Source organism: Sarcophilus harrisii, chromosome 4, assembly GCF_902635505.1.
Source record: "Sarcophilus harrisii chromosome 4, mSarHar1.11, whole genome shotgun sequence".
NCBI lineage: Eukaryota > Metazoa > Chordata > Mammalia > Dasyuromorphia > Dasyuridae > Sarcophilus > Sarcophilus harrisii.
Window position 1 is genome coordinate 60,942,124 of NC_045429.1, and position 13,843 is coordinate 60,955,966.

Here is a 13,843-nt window from a genome sequence, read left to right on the forward strand (position 1 = left end):
AATTTATATTTTTAGAGGCTTACTTGAATAAAATAGAGAAAGAGAAGATCAATGAATTGGGCTTGCAACTTAAAAAGCTAGAAAAAACCAAATTAAAAATCCCCAATCAAATATTAAACTTGAAATTCTAAAATTAAAAGGAGAAATTAATAATGTTGAAAGTAAAAAAAAACTATTGAACTAATAATGAATAAAACTGAGTTGGTTTTATGAACAAAACCAATAAAATTGATAAACCTTTGGTAAATCTGATTAGAAAAAGGAAAGATGAAAATCAAATTATTGGTCTTAAAACTGAAAAGGGAGAACTTTCCACCAATGAAGAGGAAATTAGAGAAATTATGAGTTACTATGCCCAACTTTATGCCAATAAATTTGATAATCTAAGTGAAATGGATGACTACCTTCAAAAATATAGGCTTCCCAAATTAACAGAGGAGGAAATAAATTGCTTAAATAGTCCCATCTCAAAAAAAGAAATAGAACAAGCTATTAATCAACTCCCTAAGAAAAAATCCCCAGGACCAGATGGATTTACATGTGAATTCTACCAAACATTTAAAGAACAATTAGCCCCAATGCTATATAAGCTATTTGAAAAAAATAGGGAATGAAGAAATCCTACCAAATTCCTTTTATGACACAGACATGGTACTGATACCTAAACCAGGTAGGTTGAAAACAGAGAAAGAAAATTATAGAACAATCTCTTTAATGAATATTGATGCTAAAATCTTAAATAAGATATTACCAAAAAGACTACAGAAAATCATCCCCAGAATAATACACCATGATCAAGTAGGGTTTATACCAGGAATGCAGGGCTGGTTCAATATTAGAGAAACTATTAGTATTATTGACCATATTAATAACCAAATTAACAAAAACCATATGATCATCTCAATAGATGCAGAAAAAGCATTTGATAAAATCCAATATCCATTCCTATTAAAAACACTTGAGAATGTAGGGAAAAATGGACTTTTTCCTTAAAATAATCAGTAGCATCTATTTAAAACCATCAGTAAGCATCATATGTAATGGGGATAAACTGCAACCATTCCTAATAAGGTCAGGAGTGAAACTATCATCATTACTATTCAATATTGTATTAGAAATGCTAGTTTTGACAATAAGAGTTGAGAAAGAAATTAAAAGAATTAGAGTAGGTAATGACGAAACCAAATTATCACTCTTTGCTGATGATATGATGGTATACTTAGAGAACCCCAGAGATTCTACTAAAAAGCTATTAGAAATAATCCACACCTTTAGTAAAATTGCAGGATACAAAATAAACCCACATAAGTCATAAGCATTCTTATATATCACTAACAAAATCCAACAGTTAGAATTACAAAGAAAAATTCCATTTAAAGTAACTACCGATAGTATAAAACATTTAGGAATCTATCAGCCAAGGGAAAATCAGGAACTATATGAGCAAAACTACAAAACACTTTCCACACAAATTAAGTCTGATCTAACCAATTGGAAAAATATTAAATGCTCTTGGATAGGGCAAACAAATATAATAAAGATGACAATACTACCTAAATTAATCTATTTATTTAGCGCTATACCAATCAGACTCCCAAAAAACTATTTTAATGACCTAGAAAAAATAACAACAAAGTTCATATGAAAAAACAAAAGGTCAAAAATTTCAAGGGAATTAATGGAAAAAAAAATCAAATGAAGATAGCCTAGCTGTACCACATCTAAAATTATATTATAAATCAGCAGTTACCAAAACCATTTGGTATTGGCTAAGAAATGGACTAGTTGATCAGTGGAATAGGTTAGGTTCAAAGGATAAACCTATCCTGTATTAATAACTTTAATTATCTAGTGTTTGACAAACCCAAAGACCCCAGCTTTTGGGATAAGAACTCAGTGTTTGACAACAATTGCTGGGAAAATTGGAAACTAGGCATTAACCTACACTTAACACCATATACCAAGATAAGGTCAAAATGGGTTCATGACCTAGCCATAAAGAATGAGAGTATAAATAAATTAGAGGAACATAGGATAGTTTACCAATCAGACTTGTGGAAGAGGAAGGAATTTATGAGCAAGGGAGAACTAGAGATCATTATTGATCACAAAATAGAAAATTTTGATTATATCAAATTGAAAAGTTTTTGTACAAACAAAACTAACGCAGACAAGATTAGAAGGGAAGCAATAAACTGGGGAAACATTTTTTACAGTCAAAGGTTCTGATAAAGGCCTCATTTCCAAAATATATAGAGAATTGACTCTAATTTATAAGAAATCAAGCCATTCTCCAATTGATAAATAGTCAAAGGATATGAACAGACAATTCTCAGATGAAGAAATTGAAACTGTTTCTAGCCATATGAAAAGATGCTCCAAGTCATTATTAATCAGAGAATTGCAAATTAAGATAACTCTGAGATACCACTACACACCTGTCAGATTATCTAGAATGACAGGGAAAGATAATGTGGAATGTTGGAGGTGATGTGGGAAAACTGGGACATTGATACATTGTTGGTGGAATTGTGAATCCATCCAGCCATTCTGGAGAGCAATTTGGAACTATGCTCAAAAAGTTATCAAACTGTGCATACCCTTTGATCCAGCAGTGTTACTACTGGGCTTATACCCCAAGGAGATACTAAAGAAGGGAAAGGGACCTGTATGTGCAAAAATGTTTGTGGCAGCCCTCTTTGTAGTGGCCAGAAACTGGAAACTGAGTGGATGCCCATCAATTGGAGAATGGCTGAATAAATTGTGGTATATTAATATTATGGAATATTGTTGTTCTGTAAGAAATGACCAGGAGGATGATTTCAGAAAGACCTGGAGAGACTTACAGGAACTGATGCTGAGTGAAATGCACAGGACCAGGAGATCATTATATACTTCAACAACAATACTATATGATGATCAAGTCTGATGGATGTGGCCATCTTCAACAATGAGATGAACCAAATCAGTTCCAATAGAGTAGTAATGAACTGAACCAGCTACACCCAGTGAAAGAACTCTGGGAGATGACTATGAACCACTACATAGAATTCCCAATCCCTCTATTTTTGTCCGCCTGTATTTTTGATTTCCTTCACAGACTAATTGTACACTATTTCAAAGTCCAATTCTTTTTGTACAGCAAAATAACTGTTTGGACATGTATACATATATTGTATTTAATTTATACTTTAACATATTTAGCATTTATTAGTCAACCTGCCATCTGGGGGAGGCGGTGGAGGGAAGGAGGGGAAAAGTTGGAACAAAAGGTTTTGCAATTGTCAATGGTGAAAAATTACCCATGCATATATCTTGTAAATAAAAAGCTATAATAAAAAAATCCCACTTACTAGAAGCAAGACTTATGAATACTGTCACTGTCAAATGAATTGTCAAAAACACCTTAACCATAGGTTACAATCTGCTCAGCTCTCTTCCAGACCCAGGTTCTCACTCCCTTATCTTCAAACTGGTGAATTCTGTTTCTCCTGACCTGATCCATCAACTTTCATCATTACACTTTTGGATTCTGTTAATCCATAGTCCACTATAATTCATCTGCAGCTCCTCATCTAAGCCCCTCCCAGAGCTAGGCTATAATTGTAGGTGAGTTCTGGGCACATACACTTCTCTCTGCCTTTTTTTTTCTTTTCCTCTTCCTTGTTAAAATGGAGCAAGTTTTGGAATTGTTTTGTTTTTTCCATCATCCTTCCTATCTCTCTTCACTGGCCAAGTGAATGAAGGCAAAAAGTACTTATTAAGTACTTACTGTGTGCAAGTATACTAAGTATGAAGATACAAATAGAGGTAAAAGGAAAGACAGTCTCTGCCCTATAGGAGTTTACATTCTAATGGGGAATAGGTAATACTGATATATTTGTTTTGTTTTAATTGAACTGAATTCCTTATCTGTGAACCATTCTGCCAAATATATCTTGTCCTATAGATATCAGTCAATGCTTTAGTGCGTGTATGTCATTCTGCACCCAAGACAACTGAAGGGAGCTTGGTTCGGGGAGAAATCACTTTGAGAGTGACCGTTTTATCAATCTGTCGATGTAAATGAACTCCAGCAAAATTCCATGTTGGATATAGCAATTAAAATGTACATTAATATTTATTTAAGGCAGCTGATAGAATGTTGTGCATGGAGTCAGAAAGATCTGAGTTCAAATCTGGACTCAAACCCTGAGCAAGTACCTTAACCTCTGTTTGTCTCAGTTTCCTCAACTGTAAAATAGTGATAATAAAAACACCTACATTCCAAGATTGTTGTGAAAATCAAAGGAGATAATAACTCTAAAGTACTCAGCCTGACACACACAGTAAATACTCTCTCAGTGTTAGCTTTTATCGTTATTAGTTAGGTCTATAACCCTAAGTAAGTTACCTAATCTTTGGCTCAATTTCCTCAGTTGTAAAATGGGAATGACAATAGCACCTACCTTCCAGAATTGAGTGAGATCATATTTGTAAGTTCTTAGCTCAGTGTCTACTCAGAGGTATATAAATGCTTGTTCACTTTTTCTCCTCCATCCCCCTTTTACTTTTGCTAAAAGATAGTTTTTTCAGAAGTATATTTTCTATCATTTCTAGTGAAATTTGGTGCCTGGATTGTAGTTGTAGAATTGGTGTGTGTGACTATAATGAAAGAGACCTACAAGTCACAGAAACTACTAATTGGAATTGTTTAAGTATATCAATATCTTAAACAACCAAGAAGAACTACTACTAAGCTGAGCCCAGTAAGGAGGGCAAAAATATAAGATGACTGTTAAAAAAAAAATCCTGGATTCTAACTTATATTGAACTTTTCCCATCATCCTTTGTGTTGGTCTTAGGCAGTATCTTTGGGAATTCCTGGGAAACACCAAACACATCTTAGGTCATTTTTTCTTTTTCCCATGCTTTGCTTGTCTATCAGGTTCTAAACTCTTTCTACATACAGAATCAGAGGCACATCAAGTAAATTGTTCTTTCCTCATAAAGGAAGGGCATGGAGTGAAAGTGTGAGTAATTATAACAAGGCAAAATAAGTCAAACATTCAAAGGGTTGGTGGTTTCAACAGGGAATCTTGTCATGGAAATAAGGAACTTCTCCATCCTAATTGCACAAGTTTACTAAGGAGCCAGCTTTGAGCTAAATTGTGAGATTTCTTTTTGGTTTAAATTATAAAACATCTGTTCTTTTATTCAGAGAATAATTATAAGTACCTACTATGTGTTAAGAACTTGATTAGACTCTGGGGATGCAAAGACAAAAAGTTAGATAGTTCTTGATCTCAAGTAACTTATATTTTATTGGAAGACAAAGAGAGAAAGAGGGAATACAATTTACAGAAAAGCAAATATGCAATACATACAAAATAAATACAAAAGCACTAACAACTAGAAGCATCAAGACAGTCCTGTTGAAAGTAGTATCACTTGAATAGGGTCTTAATAAAAAATAAGGGTTTCAAGAGGCACAACTCAAGAGAGGAATGTGGGCTATTTACATGAAGTTGAGAATTATTTGCATAGAGATGGGCAGTGAATCCATAGAAACTAATGAAATTATCAATAAAGAGTAGAATGCTAAACATGAAGCCTAGGTCAGAGCTCTGAGGTGTACTCATGCACAGGAAATGGAGAAGAGATGATAATTCTGCAAAAAAGAATAAGGAGGATACAGGTAGGAACAGAACCAGGAAATAATAATGTCTGTCTGTCTATCTGTCTGTCTCTGTCTCTGTCTCTCTCTATCTCTGTGTGTGTCTCTGTCTCTCAATGTGTATGTCTTTCTCTTTCAATTTCTGTCTCTGTCTCCTTCTCCCTCTTCTTCTCTCTCTCTCTCCATCTCCCTCTCCTTCTCCTTCTCCCTCTTTGCCTCCCCCTCCTTCTCCCTCTCCCTCTCCATTCTTCTCCCTTTCCTTCTCCCTTCCTTTCCCTCCTGCTCTCCCTCTACTTCTCTCTCACTTCTCTTCCTTCCTTTCCCTCTCCTTCTCCTCTCCTTCTTCTTCTCCTTCCCCCTCTTCTTTCCTTTTCCTTTCCCTCTCCTCCCTCTCCCTTCCTCTTCCTTTCCTTCTCCTTCTCCCACCCTCTCTCCCTCTCCCTGTCTCTTTCTATCTCCCTCCCTCCCTTACTCCTTCCCTCCCTCCTTTTCTCCCTCCCACCCACATACACACATGTACAACTAGTGAAGAGAATTTATAGAAGTTGAAATTAGGGTGGAAGAAGATGGTCTATACTATTAGATGCTTGAAAGAAATCAAGAAGGATGTACATTGAGAAAAGTCCATTAGATTTAGCAATAAAGGAATTATTTTTGACGGAAGGTGGTCTTAGTCAATGATAGGAACATGAGCCATATTTCAAGATATTGAAAAGTGAGTTTTAAGCAAGAAAGCAGACCACCTCAAAAAAATTTTTTTCTTCACTTAGGATATTTCCTTTCAGAGGATGTGAAAGATGATTTATTAGTTTCTTGTTCTAGCTAGTTCTAGACAAAAGAATCAGAAATGAGATCCATAGGGTAAGGAACCTGCCCTCCAGAATATGGGTTAGTTTGGGGACATCCTCTCACAGAGGAGATATCATTTGACCAACAAGAGTAAGGGAACAGAGGTACGGTCATGTCAGTATACAAAAGTATATTTAGTCAACAGCTAGATGTTAAGTAATGTTGAATGATCAGGGCAAAAGACTTATTGAAATTGCAAAAAGGGGGAATTAGCAGAGTCAGCATAACAAATAATATTAACTATATCCAAAAGGGCTTAGATGAAACCAGAGGATAGACCAAAATTATCAATGTTGTTAAAAAGGAGGTTACTGAATGGTTGTAGCCAAAGATATTGAACTGATGCCTACTACTCTTTTGAACTAGAGAACACATATGTAACCAAACAAAGACTTTCATAAGTCATAGTCATTCTGTTGTTTAAAATTAAAGAAAATGGGATTTGGGGAGAAGATAGCTTCATATTGACTTAATTCAGTAAACCATTTTTTCCCACATGGGCATCTTTTCAAATCATTCTTGAATACTGAATTCTCTCCTTTGCTACCCAGTCATCAACCAACCCCTAAGTGATACAGAGAAGAAAGATGCAGGATGCTCAATCCAACCTGACACTTAGCTATGGAAAACCCTGGGAAAATATAATAGTGATATTTACTTCATAGGATTGTGAAAGTCAAAAATATACACATATACACAGTACTTTCCAAACCTTAAAGTGCTACATAAATTATTATTATTATCATTTAGAACTAAAATACTTTCAACAAACAATTGAAAATTCCTGAGAAAGACATATGTTAGAGTCACTTACAGTTTGATGGGATTACATTCCCATCCTATTTTAACTAAAAAGAAGAACAATGACTTCATAACTAGACATTTCCATGGAATGTGAATTATTGTGACTAGACAGATTCTAGTCTAATCTAGACAAATACCTCTAGACAAATTCTTCCCTCCTTCATTCCCAATGTCAATATTAGATAATGTTTCTCAGCAAGTCATCTGTTGTAAACAAACTGACGAAGTACTTCCTGCCGAACAAAGCCTCAAAAAGTCTTGCATACTTTGTTGGTCTAAGCCCAACTGGCACTTCTATATGAACTTGTAGCCAAAACTACAAACAAGATCAGAGATGAAAATGACCATTCCTTTCTTGACTACTCTATAGCATTGTTTTTTTCCTTGTTTAAATTATTTTTATTCAGAATTTAACTAATATCAAATAAAATTAACACTTTCATATCCATAAATAGGAAAAGAGAAATGTATATGAAACCACAAATTTTTATTACCCATACCTTACTTTTTAAAAAGTACATAATTGAATTGAATATATAAATATTAAAGCTGCCCTGACTTCCTGCTGCTCTCTGTCTTTAAATTTAAAAATATTTCTAAGACTCTTTTCTTTCTTTTCCTTTTTCTTTCCTTTTTTTGACAACCCGATCCCAACTTCCCTCTTTTTACCAACTCCTTCAACTTTAAAAAGGGAAACCAAAATCCTTGTAACAAATAAGGATACATCACTGAGGTCAGGTAGATGTGGCCCTTCTCCTCTCAATATGGAAATCAATCTGGTCAATAAAGCAAGATATGGTCTAAAGGTGTCCAACCTCATGTGGATATGCCTTTTGTGCCCTTAAAGTGAACAAGTGCTAAATTAAGGTAGCATGTGGTCACCAAAAAGCTATAGAAGCAACTAGATATCTTAAGACTTAGAATTCTGCAGTAATCAAGTTGTGAGGGGAAGCTTCCTTGGCTTAAAGAAGAGAATTAGCACAACCAATGTGGCAGAGCTTAAAGGTGGGAGATGGGGCATCCTGAATGATCACATCCCCATCCCTCCCATTGGTGATGAGGTCCTAAAGGTCTTTTCAAGGACCTTCCACCAGTTAAATTAACTTAGGGATGTTAATGGATAACAATGATCTTGAGACCAGTAGCCTAACCTAGAAGATACTGAAAGAAAAAGAAGAGAAGAAAAAAGCTGTAAACGGTGATAAAAACAAAATGAAATTTAAATATCCCCTGAAGGAGTGACAAAATGAGGAAAAGAACAAAGTTTTTGCCAACTCATGTCAGAAGAACCGTGTCCCTGAACTCAATAATCTGGTCCACTTTGTGACTGATATCAAATCTTTTCAGTTTCACAGACAGTCTTCCAAAGAGTAATGATTCCCAGGAACAGAACCTGGATCATCAAGGGCACACCAGAAATGATGACTCCTCTAGTGCACTCCTGTATCACAAGTCAGGATCTGCTGTATAAGTGAACTATGCTTTTGAGACACATGCTGCAAGGTCCTCTTCCCCTGAAGCCAAAATGTGGCACCATGAAAATAGACCTGGGTTCTTTATTTCAGTGTTTCTTCTTTTGTTTGAATTGAAGGCGTTTAGTTTAAAAGTTATGACCTTATGAGTTTTGAAAGGTCAAGAGAGTGAGCCACCTGAGGTCTAGCCCAGCCTCAGTGTCCAAGAACTAAAGAGTGGCTACTGGTCTCTAAGTTATAATTGAGAAGAGAACTTATTCAGCAGCAGTGTTGCATATGGATATGAATTTGGCAAGACCAATGTTATGCAGAAACTCTAAGTCTATTCCCATTCTACACTGAAGTGGTATAGAGTAGAATATTTCCCTAAGTGTTGAGGGGAAAAAAAAATGTTTTTTCTTCTCTTCTTAAAGTAATTATTTCCTTGTAAGAGCTAATTGTTCTTAATTGGTTAAATAGAATTGAGAAACATATTCCTAGATCACTAAAAGGAAAATATAGCAGCCTGACTCCAGTCTAATGAGTCCAGAGAGCACACTGGCACTGGATTATGTATGTATATATGTATATAATATATATATATTATATATTGATTTTATCCATAGGCATTTAGTATATTTATGTGTATATTTAAAAGTAAGTTTATATGTAAGTATATATATATATGTATATGTATATGTGCAGGTATGTATGTTTTGAAAAAAGAAAGAAAAGAGAGTCTTAGAAATATTTTTAAATTTAAAGACAAAGAAGAGAACAGCATGAAGGCAGGGTCGCTTTGATATTTATATGTCTGTGTATCTGTATATGTGTATATGTATATCTCACTTAATATAATGAGAGCTCTTTGAAGGTAGGGACTTTTTTGTGTCTGCCTTCCTGATGTCTAACATAGTGCCTGCCAAATAGTGCCAGTGGTCCTCAAAGGGTAGTCCAAAGAATTGTTGGGGTCTCTGAAACCCTTTCAGAGGGTCTACAAATTTAAAATTATTTTTTATTTCTAATATAGTAAATAGCTATAAATATAACCCATGTGAACAAAAACTCTTTGAACAGACCCTTGATAGTTTTTTTTAACAACATGAAGATACTGAGAACAAAAGTTTGAGAACCACTGGTGTAGGCATTTGACAAACACTTATTGATTGAGTGAGTGACATAAATAGAGCATTCCCCCCACATCCACTATTCAGTTGTCACATGGCATTAATGAGACCAATGGGAAGGAATATTGCAAAGTTTTCAAAGATTTTCTGAACTTGGGACAACCTCAGAATTGACATAGGCCACACTTTACTAGAAAAAGTATCTCTCTTTAAAACACTCTCAGAAAGTGCTCATTACTCTTTAGTTGGGGTAAAGTGAGGGGAAGATCTACTGATGAGGAACTCTTTACCTAATAAAGCAATCAATTCCATTTTTGAACAACTCAGATTGTTAGCAGATGTTTTCTATACCTTGTTTCTCTATACCTTCTGCCCATTATTCCAGTTCAATCTTTCAGGGTCACACAAACCAAGTTTGTTGCCTTTCATGTGATAGTATTTCAAACACCTGAAGGCACCTATCACTCCTTCTCCTTGCCATCCAATCTTCTCTCCTACAAGTAAAACATCCCTATTCCTGCAACCAATATTATATGGTATGTGTTCTAGTTCTCTTCCTGGCCCTACTCTACATGTTTGCCAATAAACTCACCAAAACGTTGATACTTTAAATTGAGCACAATACCACAGAAGTCTTTTGACCAAGGCAGAGCCCAGTGGGATGATCTTCTTCCTCATTCTTGGTACTATCCATCTAATAATGCAGCACAAAATGACATTCACTTTCTTAGTTATCAGGTCAATCTGCCCACTTCCTTCCAACACTCATCCTAACCTTGTATTAAGATTCTGATACATTAAAACCTTATTTATTTTTTCACATGAATTACTGTCTATCTGGTTAAACTCTGCTAATGCAACTTATTTGCTTTAATGCAAGTGTAGGATTTTATATATAAAGCTATTTACATTAATTTTATTCAGTTCAACCCATTGTTGATAATCTAGGGGTTTTGGGGGGGGGTGAATTTTGCAAACTCTTTGTAAAACTCTTGGTTTTGTATCATCTTCAAATTGATAGTATCTATTCCTTTATTCAAGTTTTTTTAAATTGAGTATCCTAACTAGTGTTCCCTTTCAGTGGCAGGATTAATACAATGTAGTAATTACTATTAATAATACATATCAACATATAACAATGTAATAATGTAATGTAATAATGACTGATGATGATAGCACTTTTAAGGAATTGATATTCAATGAAATACATTGATTTTAAATTATTTTTCCTTAAGTAATTTTTTTTGCTATTTCACCTTCCTGCTAAAAAAATCTTTAGCTGATCCCTGTTTCCTTTCATATTGATTGTTAATTCCTCTGGGTAGTTTTCAAGGCCAGGTTATGTTACTGCAATAGTCTCCTAACTGGTCTTTCTACTTCCAGTTTCATCCCCCTCAATTTAAATACTGCCAGACTCATTACCCTAAAATATCTTCTCACTTCCTTGCTTACAAACCTACAAAAGTTTGTACTAGTATTGTTTATTGGAACAAGTACAAAAACCTGGCTCTATTTCATCAAGAGAAACCTTCTTCTCCAGGCTTGAATTCCCTCCTAACATAAACAACATTCTAATTTCAACTTCCTTTTTCTATCCGGAGTCACACAACTATCTATTAAATGTCTGAGCTAGAAGAATATATAGAAAAAAAGAGAAAAGTCAAAGACAGGAATCTCACAGCACACCCATAATTTATGAAGTAGCAGGAAGAGAAATCAGTAAAGGAGACCAAAAAAGGAATCTTTACTCAAGTAGAGAATGAGTCAAGAAAGAAGAATAACATTAAAAGTGAGGGAAAGTATAGTCAGTATCAAATGCTATAGAAAAGTTGAGAAGACTGAAAACTGAGGGATTAGATTTTCCAAGGAAGAGATCATGAAGCAGCTCCAATAAATTTTCTGACTCTCAGGAATATTATCAGAGAGAGAGAGAGAGAGAGAATCACATTTACACCCCCAAACTCAATAGATTTTGTGGAAAAAAAAACTTTATGAACCTTAATATACTATTAAAAAATGTTAGTGGGAATCAAAGATCCTAAGTGACTGAAAACTGTGAGGAAGCTGAGAATGTGAAGGCAGGAACTGTAAACTACTCTTTCTAGTTGATAAGTGAAGGGTAGAGCATATTTGGGATTCTATATTGAAAGAGAAACAAGGCCAAGGAAAGAATTCTTGCTTTTATGTCTAACCTGGATAGAACATTATGATAGGAAGTAAGGAAAACTATGTTAGAGAATTAGAAATTATAAATGAGGGGTAACTAGGTGGCACAGTTGATAGAGCACCAGCCCTGAAGTCAGAAGGACCTGAGTTCAAATTTGACCTCAGACACATAATACTTCCCAGCTGTGTAACCCTGGCCAAGTCACTTAACCCCAATTGCCTCAGCAAAGAAAAAAAGTGGGGAAAAAAAAGAAATTATAAATGAGGAGGTATGATCAGTGGAGTAAGATGGTAAGAGAAAATGTGATCAAAAATACATATGGAGGGGTTACTCTTGGCAAAGTAGAAGGGCATTTTATCTTCTGACTATGGAACCAAGGAGAGCATGAGTTACCATATCATGGTTTTTAGGAAAGTAGCCTTCAGGAAATTTGACATTGGGTTACAAGTGAAATTAATATTGCTTTTGAATTCAGACAAGTCTGAGGTGCCATTTCACATCTCTGAAATTGACTAAGATAACAGAAAAAAGATAATGATAAATGTCGGAGGAGATATGGAAAAATTGGGACGCTAATATATTAGTGGAGTTGTGAATTGATAAAATCATTCTGGAGAACAATTTGGAACTATGCCCAAAGGGCAATCAAATTGTGCATACCACTTGATCCAGCAGTATCTCTACTGAGTCTGTAACCTAAAGAGATTATTAAAAAGGGAAAAGCACTCACATGTGTAAAAAATGTTTGTAGCAGCCCTTTCCGTAGGGGCAAGGAATTAGAAACTGAGTTGATGTCTATCAATTGGAGAATGGCCAAATAAGTTATGGTATATGAATGGAATGGAATATTATTGCTCTATTAAAAAAAAGATCTATAGGATGATTTCAAAACTGACAGTAAGTGAAGTAAGTAGAACCAAAAGAACATTGTACACAACAACAAGATTATGTGATGATCAACTGTGATGAACTTGGCTGTTTTCAACAAAAAGGCAAATTTCAACATACTTGTGATGGAGAGAACCATCTGCATCCAGAGAGAGGACTACGGGGATTGAATATGGTTCACAACATAGTATTTTCACCCTTGTTGTTGTTGTTTGCTTGTTTGTTTTTTTTCCTCTCATTTTTTTCTTTTTTGACCTATTTTTTCTTATTTGGCATGATAAATGTGGAAATTCACTTGGAAGAAAAAAGAAATTAATATTTATTATTTTGCATCCAGAAAGAAGGAACTGATGTTTATTTGTGACAATAAGAAGTCATGCCAAAAATCCACTGAGAATCATGAGGGCAGAAAATATGATTCATGGGTAAAGGAAAAAAATTGAGTTTATTTATTCAGTGAATAATATGAATTTTGTGTAAGAAAGAGTACTTGAATAGAAGTACATACCAAGAGATAAGGATGATTAATAATAACAGCAAGTAAAGAGATCATATTGAGCAAAGCAGTAATACGCTGTTCTCTGTTTCCTATGAATAGACAAAATGAGGTTATTGGTTTCAGTGTTAATATGGAAAACTCTAAGTAAGTTTCTTGACAGCAAGAAATTAAAATCATCAAGACTGGACTATTCAAGAGTTTCTCCCTAAACATTATTAAGACATGCACACATATTATGGCTACATCTAATGGCATAGGTCATGGGAAACATACATTTTCCTACCTCTCTGCTAGAAAGAGGGAGAAATGTTTCCTCACTTCATCTGTATATTGTTTATGTTGTTTTCCTGATACTACCTATTAAGGCCATTATGTGAAGGGTTGACAAACAGAAAAAACAAT